The 7862-nt window shown below is 43.0% G+C and overlaps 1 protein-coding gene across 7 annotated transcripts in view; it reads left to right on the forward strand.

Moving 5' to 3' along the window:
• DTNA (dystrobrevin alpha) overlaps positions 1–5837 on the forward strand; it is a 199093-nt gene extending 193256 nt beyond the window's left edge. For all 7 annotated transcript variants that reach the window (XM_075213482.1, XM_075213487.1, XM_075213484.1 and 4 more), the window contains one exon: positions 1833–5837. The gene's annotated coding sequence lies outside the window, so the exon portion shown is untranslated. The remainder of the gene's footprint in view (positions 1–1832) is intronic.
• Positions 5838–7862: the final 2025 nt, after the last annotated feature.

Raw genomic sequence — 7862 nt, forward strand, 5'->3', positions numbered from 1 at the left:
TGCAGCCGCAGCATTGAGTTCTGTTGTATTGCACCATTTTATTTCCTGTCATGTACTCACAGCCATTAACGCTTGTGGCATGGAGTACAGGAGACATTAATGTAATTCTGTTGTTATTCTCTAGTGGAGTTAGACTAAAATGTTTGTAGTTATTTCAGAAGACATAATAGCAACGTGAAGCAGAGCTGGAGAAAGTGGACCTCCACAAACCATGTTGCCTTTTAAATTGGAGTAAACCACACTAGGAATGCAACTATTATTCTTATAGCGTTATGGTGTCTTTATTATGTGCCTAGTGCTGAACTTTCAATTTATCCTCATCACTTTTATGTTTTTTTGATATCAGTATCTTAGTTAACTAGCTTACTAACATATAACCTGTCTTAGAATAACAAGCAAACATAAAACATTACTGTATTATGTTCTGCTCTACTTATTGTATTTTACATTACATTGTAATCAGTAGTTTGCCAATTGGCTGGTTGTATGAAGAATGCCCTATTATTGATGTGAATGTAAATTTACAATTTAAATATTACCCATTAGTGCTGTATAAAAATTGTGTATAAATCCTTTGCTATTATTGTTCCAGAGTTGTCTGAAGATTCTTTTGTTGTTTGACTGTTGATTTATTTTTATTGGTTTTATGTAAATATGCACATGTTCCAGATTACTAAAATGCTGAAAGTCACATTTGCCCAAGGTTAGGACTAACATGGTACTTTGAGCTCGCAGTTACTCTGATTTCAAATGAACCTATATATACAAGGGATGGCCAGAAATGTTTTTCATTGAATTCATTTCCCCCCCTCAGCTAATGACTTGTGTAACTCTTATGACATCTTTTACAGAATATGTTGTGTGCTGCCTGTAATTAAATCACAGTGTATGCAGAACGTAAATGTTAAGTGCACACTTGGACCCAATTCTGCTCTCAGCGCAGTGAAATTTAACGAGTTTAACTGGGTCCAGTGTTACCTGTGACTGCTTTAATTATGTGCGTCATTACATCCCCCTTCTCCTGGCTCCTGCAGCATCCCAGCTCCTCATCGCCGCAGTGAGCCTGTTATTTCTGACGTAATTACTATGCAGACATCCTTATGTTTTACCATGTTTTCACTACCTTCATTTGACCAGCAGAGGGCACTCACATTTCAGTTTACACCTTCATACATTGTAAGACCAGTAAAATTGGTATTGTGTACTTTATACATTTGTTTTCTAATATTGAACACATTTCTACTTTCTAGAAAATAATGATTTTAAGGTGATTCCTGGCGCGTATATTACATTGAATAACTTTTTTTTTTTTTTTTTTGGTCTTTTTGCTTTGACTGTTTGTATTGTTGTCCTCTCTTCACTTACTCGCATATAACAATGTGATAATGTGACCACCGCTGTATTAAAGCCACCACCAGTTTACTAAACTACGAGGATATTCAATATGTGTAATGACCTGTACTGATGAACATCACAGCCTTTGTCCCTGTAACCTTGTCTCATCTGGGCCTCAGCTCATTACAGGAACCATGTGCTGATGTCACCACTAACCAGGAGAAGTCTGTGCTGATTTCTTTGTGTTAGTAGCTTGGTCCAATTTTCCCTTTTATTTTGTAAACTATTTCAGAGCTGGGGAGAAGCTTGAACTTGACAAGGAAACTGTTATAATGCATGAATAGGGACTTTTTGCAGTGACTGGATCTTGTTCTAGTGAAAAACAAAAACTAAAATGCAGATGCTCCTATAATTGCTGTGAACTTACATCTATATGACCACTGTAGATGACGCATTCATAGCCAGTATGCTGAAACTGTTGTTTGTGTCTCTTACAGATAAGCAGTAGTACGGAGAAGATGCACGTAGCATGTCAAGCATTGGTCAGTGGCCATCGCTGTGTTGTGAATAATGCAGGTTGAGTTCACCCGCTGCATCTTCTGGTACAAAGATCCACATCAGAGTCTCACAGAATGTAGCACAGTACATTTGTTCTAAAACATGTAGTTTGTAGTTTGTGTTTAATACTTAAAATTGAAAGCTTTTGTTTGAACATAGAGCATAATTAGTATCACTGGCAGAAAAGATTACATAGACACTTGCGTATACCGTTTAACATAAGTTTACAGCACTCGTTGTTATACATCTGTTTAGAATCCGAGCTGTCAGGGAAGATTGTTATGCAGTCACTGCCCAGGGGAAGGGGAAAGTAAGTATTCAGAGGAAATGCAGAACAGCTTGCTAATGGACTGTACGCACACATCTGACTTTATCAACCAGGTGTATGCAATATTCTTCTCTGTCACTGGCCAAAATATCAGAGGAGAGCCTCTCTATCGCCACATAGTGGTGAACCATAAGAAGCCAATGATTTGTAGAATAAACTGTTCTCCGACAGATGTTACTAATAGATGTCTGAGTGCCTTAGTTCCACCTGAACCTACTCAGCCACTTATCTAGTAGCAGTATCTAGGCAAGCAGCCCAATGTACAAAGCATCTTCTTGTTGCAAAATAGCACTGTGTCTAGCTAGGGAGCCCTAAACTTGCCATTGGGAGCTTACTAAGGTAACCTGCATTGCATTGAGGAGATCTGGCTATGAAAGAAACAAATGCAACTAGTGTACTGGATTCTGCAACCTGCAATGCACAAGGATAGCCATCTCTTAACTTCAACTAATCACTCACAAGAGCAGCTTTTTTTGTTTTTTTTGTTTAAATATTCTTTTCTGTCAGATTTGCACTTAAATTGGGATTGCAATCCTGGATATAACCTTGCTGTATCCTGTAAAGGCAATAAGGCACTACAAGTACACAGGAAGCCGTTCCATAAAGTGCTTTATGGCTATTTCAGTCACTGGATATAATTGGATGCATTGACTTAAATATTATTTGTATTAGTTATATAAAATTCTAGAGATTTACTTGTGCAAAGCCCATTTCAAAAATAAGGTTTCATTTAGGGCTAATTGTATACTTTTTGTATTTCGTTTACTTTTAAGATCTCACAAATCAGCCATAAAAGTTTTTAGTGTAAATAGCTATATAAATATATATATTTTTCATTTTCAATAAAGACACTCATATATGGAAATATAGACAACTTATACAATGTTCAGACTATTTACTACAATCTAGTTTTTGCAATCCACACAGATGCTATTAAAACTGTGAACTTTATTTTGAGCTACTCATTATTAACATAGTCCCTGCCACTGGGCTCTGCAGAGCACTGCAAGTCCATCCGTGGCAGCTGAAAAGCTGATGCTGTTTATAAACCACAGGTGCCATACAACCCAGAACTGACCGAAACCTATCTTCTATAATGCTGTTGCCTCTCAGTCTTTTGCTATTGTTATTTTGCTGTTTGTTTGCACATATAAAATATCTGCGCTGTATAAAGTTTTTTTCGTTTTGTTTTGAGGCCTTTGTGTTCATTATTGCTATGTGCCAGGAAAACTTAGAGGTCATGTCACCTACACACAGTGGAGGACGCCATTTTGTGGCCTTAACAAATGTTCAGACTGTCACATCATCCAAAACCAATGACATCCACACAGATGAGGCATGTGCCTCTTGAGTAGGTGATGTGACAAGTTCCTGTCAATCTGCATTCTCATAAATGTTAGTATAGCACACAAAATGGCTGCCTGCCCCCGCTGAGTGTAAGAGATGGGTCCACTTTAAGTTGTGTTTTGTGAATGCCCTTATGGCCACTTTGCAAGTGTATTAGAGGCACAAAATGGTAGCAGTAAGACGCACAAGGGCTGGCATGTTTGGGTAAATATAGCGGGAAGCACTCAGAGGCTACTAGCGGGATTCACTGGATTAAGGCTGAGACAGTCACAGAAGATTTTTATTTATACAGGGAACTCACTTATGCTGGTTTTATGTAGGCAAATCATTTTTACTAAAATCTTCACTTAAAAAGATATTTGGTAATTTGGTTATGCATGTCATGGAGAAAATTAACACGTAAACAGGCGGGTTTCTCCTTATATAACATATGTAGCATTTTTACTACCACAAATAGACATGGAGGTTCTAGTGTAGGGAACTGAGAGACAGCTAATGGTTAACACAAGTTTTCTCCTGACGAGCTATAAGGCCTAGACATAGCATTAGTTGGTGGAGGAGACTCTCCCCTACTGTTACACACAGCAACCAGCCTGAATAGTATAGGTAGGGCACAGTTAGATCTATATTAGTAATGAAGTGAAAAGTCTTGGGGGAGAGGAGGAAAGGGCGTTACGTTTCCTTTCTGGCTGTCTCTTAGCGGAAAGCCAACGATTGATCAGGAAATTTATATATTGATAAAGAATTCAAAAAGACAAAACATAATAAATGCAAATGTAGATTTACAGTTTAATACCTGGTAATTTTGTTAAAGGTTTACGTGTTTCTAGTATTTTAAACCACTGGATCCAGATGATTAATGTCACAAATTAGACTTCACAGAAATGTCTTATTATTCTCAGCTGAAAACTCGGAGGCTCTTGAAAAAAACAGGTGAAGGATGTCCTTTATTTTTGTTTTTCTAAGGTAGAATTTGATGTGAAGATTTGGGGCAATCATGGAGTATTTAGCTAAAAATATATATATATATACTGGAAACATTTAGAAGTAAAAGAAAATATTAAAATATCATGAAATTTCTTTAAATATTTATGATTGCAAATGTTTTTTTATTTCGGTGGGGGACAAGAGGGAATACGTGACCCAAAAGTAAGTTCAAGAAAAAGTACTGGATGAAAATTGGAGATCGGAAAGTCATTGTTAGTTAAAAGTAAAGAGTGTTTTATACAGAAATAAGAGGTGTCAGAATTGTATTCATCTACTGGGTGCTCCCTATGGAAAAGTCTGGCTAAAGAACATCAGCCATGTATACACTGTTTAATTTAAACTACTCATTTAACTGATTCATTTAGCCTACAACTTGCAGTGTTGAAAATATGAATAGACTTTGACAGAATAAGCTGGTTGTCATATATTGCTTTGAGTGTTCACAGAATGTATAATGAAAGCTAATTAGAATGTAGAATATTTACAGATTTGCCAATGATTTGCGTGGCCTTCATTGCAATACTTATGGGGTTCTCTATTGCTTTTCTTTTGTATTTTGTTTTTCTTCCAATTTTTGCATGGGTCAAATAATTATTTAGCAAAGGTATCTCTTTATAACCTTCTATTTATTTTCCATCTTGAATTCTGCTACAGGCAGTGGAGGCAGTTATTTTGATGGATGGATAAGTATTCATGAGCCTGCACCAAACCGTTCACTAGTAATCAGTGGCAGCACCACTGACAAACTGCCTCACTGATGCTACTGGTTCCCTCAGACTGAATAGGGTGCATTTAAATGAATACTTGTTCAGCGCTCAGCATAGCTGCCTGTACTGTGTAGGCAACAGATGAACGTCTAATGAACTATCATTTACTGTAGATAGACCTTTGTAAATACGGACAGCCTCAGGTTGCGTCAATGAAGTGGGTTCAATGTAATACACAGAGCAGGTAACAGTGGGCTCTGTGTCTGAACAGGACTTTTGAACCAAAAGTATCATCTGAAAATCTCAAGGGTACTAACTGATGTTTTTAGTTCTACCACTAATATACTTGACCACTTGAAGACCACAAGAACAGACACATTAAAGAATTTGACATGTTCATTGGTATTGTAACAAAACTACTACTGTATGGAAATTTTTGTATTGCTGTTAAGTATTGTTTTGTGTGCGTGTTGGAACCTACATGGGACATGTCCTATTTTGAAGTGGTTATGATAACTGTGTGTCTATATTTTGGAATGGAATAATTTCCTCATTAAAATGGATTTTTAAAAACATTGTGTTGCTGATCAATTTAATGGGTGGTCTTTGTATATTGCTGGGGAAGATAAAATTTGTAAAAATTTTCAGCACATTCAAAATATATTATTAACATATTGTGCAACTGACATGAAATTGTATTTAACATGTGAGGAATAAAATATTTCATGCAGTTTCTTTAATGGCCAATAGAGGACTATACCGACTTAAGCAGTGTCGGCCAAGACTTGGGGATAGATTTACTAAAGCTCTAAAAAGGAAGTAGAGAGATGTTACCTATAGTAACCAATCAGATTCAGCTATTTATCTAGTACTGCGGTGATAACAGGCAGGTCGCCAAGCTGTTACCTGCGCCACCCCCAGCTATTACCTGCGCCTCCCTCTCCCCAGCTGTTACCTGCGCCACCCCCAGCTATTACCTGCGCCTCCCTCTCCCCAGCTGTTACCTGCGCCTCCCTCTCCCCAGCTGTTACCTGCGCCTCCCACCCCCCAACTGTTACCTGCGCCTCCCACCCCCCAGCTGTTACCTGCGCCTCCCTCTCCCCAGCTGTTACCTGCGCCACCCCCAGCTGTTACCTGCGCCTCCCTCTCCCCAGCTGTTACCTGCGCCTCCCTCTCCCCAGCTGTTACCTGCGCCTCCCTCTCCCCAGCTGTTACCTGCGCCTCCCTCTCCCCAGCTGTTACCTGCGCCTCCCACCCCCCAACTGTTACCTGCGCCTCCCACCCCCCAGCTGTTACCTGCGCCTCCCTCTCCCCCAGCTGTTACCTGCGCCTCCCTCTCCCCCAGCTGTTACCTGCGCCTCCCTCTCCCCAGCTGTTACCTGCGCCTCCCACCCCCCAACTGTTACCTGCGCCTCCCTCTCCCCAGCTGTTACCTGCGCCTCCCTCTCCCCAGCTGTTACCTGCGCCTCCCTCTCCCCAGCTGTTACCTGCGCCTCCCTCTCCCCAACTGTTACCTGCGCCTCCCTCTCCCCAGCTGTTACCTGCGCCTCCCTCTCCCCCAGCTGTTACCTGCGCCTCCCTCTCCCCAGCTGTTACCTGCGCCACCCCCAGCTGTTACCTGTGCCTCCCTCTCCCCAGCTGTTACCTGCGCCTCCCACCCCCCAACTGTTACCTGCGCCTCCCACCCCCCAACTGTTACCTGCGCCTCCCTCTCCCCAGCTGTTACCTGCGCCTCCCTCTCCCCAGCTGTTACCTGCGCCTCCCTCTCCCCAGCTGTTACCTGCGCCTCCTTCTCCCCAGCTGTTACCTGCGCTACCCCCAGCTATTACCTGCGCTTCCCTCTCCCCAGCTGTTACCTGCGCCTCCCTCTCCCCAGCTGTTACCTGCGCCTCCCTCTCCCCAACTGTTACCTGCGCCTCCTTCTCCCCAGCTGTTACCTGCGCTACCCCCAGCTATTACCTGCGCCTCCCACCCCCCAACTGTTACCTGCGCCTCCCTCTCCCCAGCTGTTACCTGCGCCTCCTTCTCCCCAGCTGTTACCTGCGCTACCCCCAGCTATTACCTGCGCCTCCCACCCCCCAACTGTTACCTGCGCCTCCCTCTCCCCAGCTGTTACCTGCGCCTCCCTCTCCCCAACTGTTACCTGCGCCTCCTTCTCCCCAGCTGTTACCTGCGCTACCCCCAGCTATTACCTGCGCCTCCCACCCCCCAACTGTTACCTGCGCCTCCCTCTCCCCAGCTGTTACCTGCGCCTCCCTCTCCCCAACTGTTACCTGCGCCTCCTTCTCCCCCAGCTATTACCTGCGCCTCCCTCTCCCCAGCTGTTACCTGCGCTACCCCCAGCTATTACCTGCGCCTCCCACCCCCCAACTGTTACCTGCGCCTCCCTCTCCCAAGCTGTTACCTGCGCTACCCCCAGCTATTACGTGCGCCTCCCTCTCCCCAGCTGTTACCTGCGCCTCCCTCTCCCCAACTGTTACCTGCGCCTCCTTCTCCCCAGCTGTTACCTGCGCCTCCCTCTCCCCAGCTGTTACCTGCGCTACCCCCAGCTATTACCTGCGCCTCCCACCCCCCAACTGTTACCTGCGCCTCCCTCTCCC

The sequence above is a fragment of the Mixophyes fleayi genome, chromosome 5 (genome assembly GCF_038048845.1).
Source record: "Mixophyes fleayi isolate aMixFle1 chromosome 5, aMixFle1.hap1, whole genome shotgun sequence".
NCBI lineage: Eukaryota > Metazoa > Chordata > Amphibia > Anura > Limnodynastidae > Mixophyes > Mixophyes fleayi.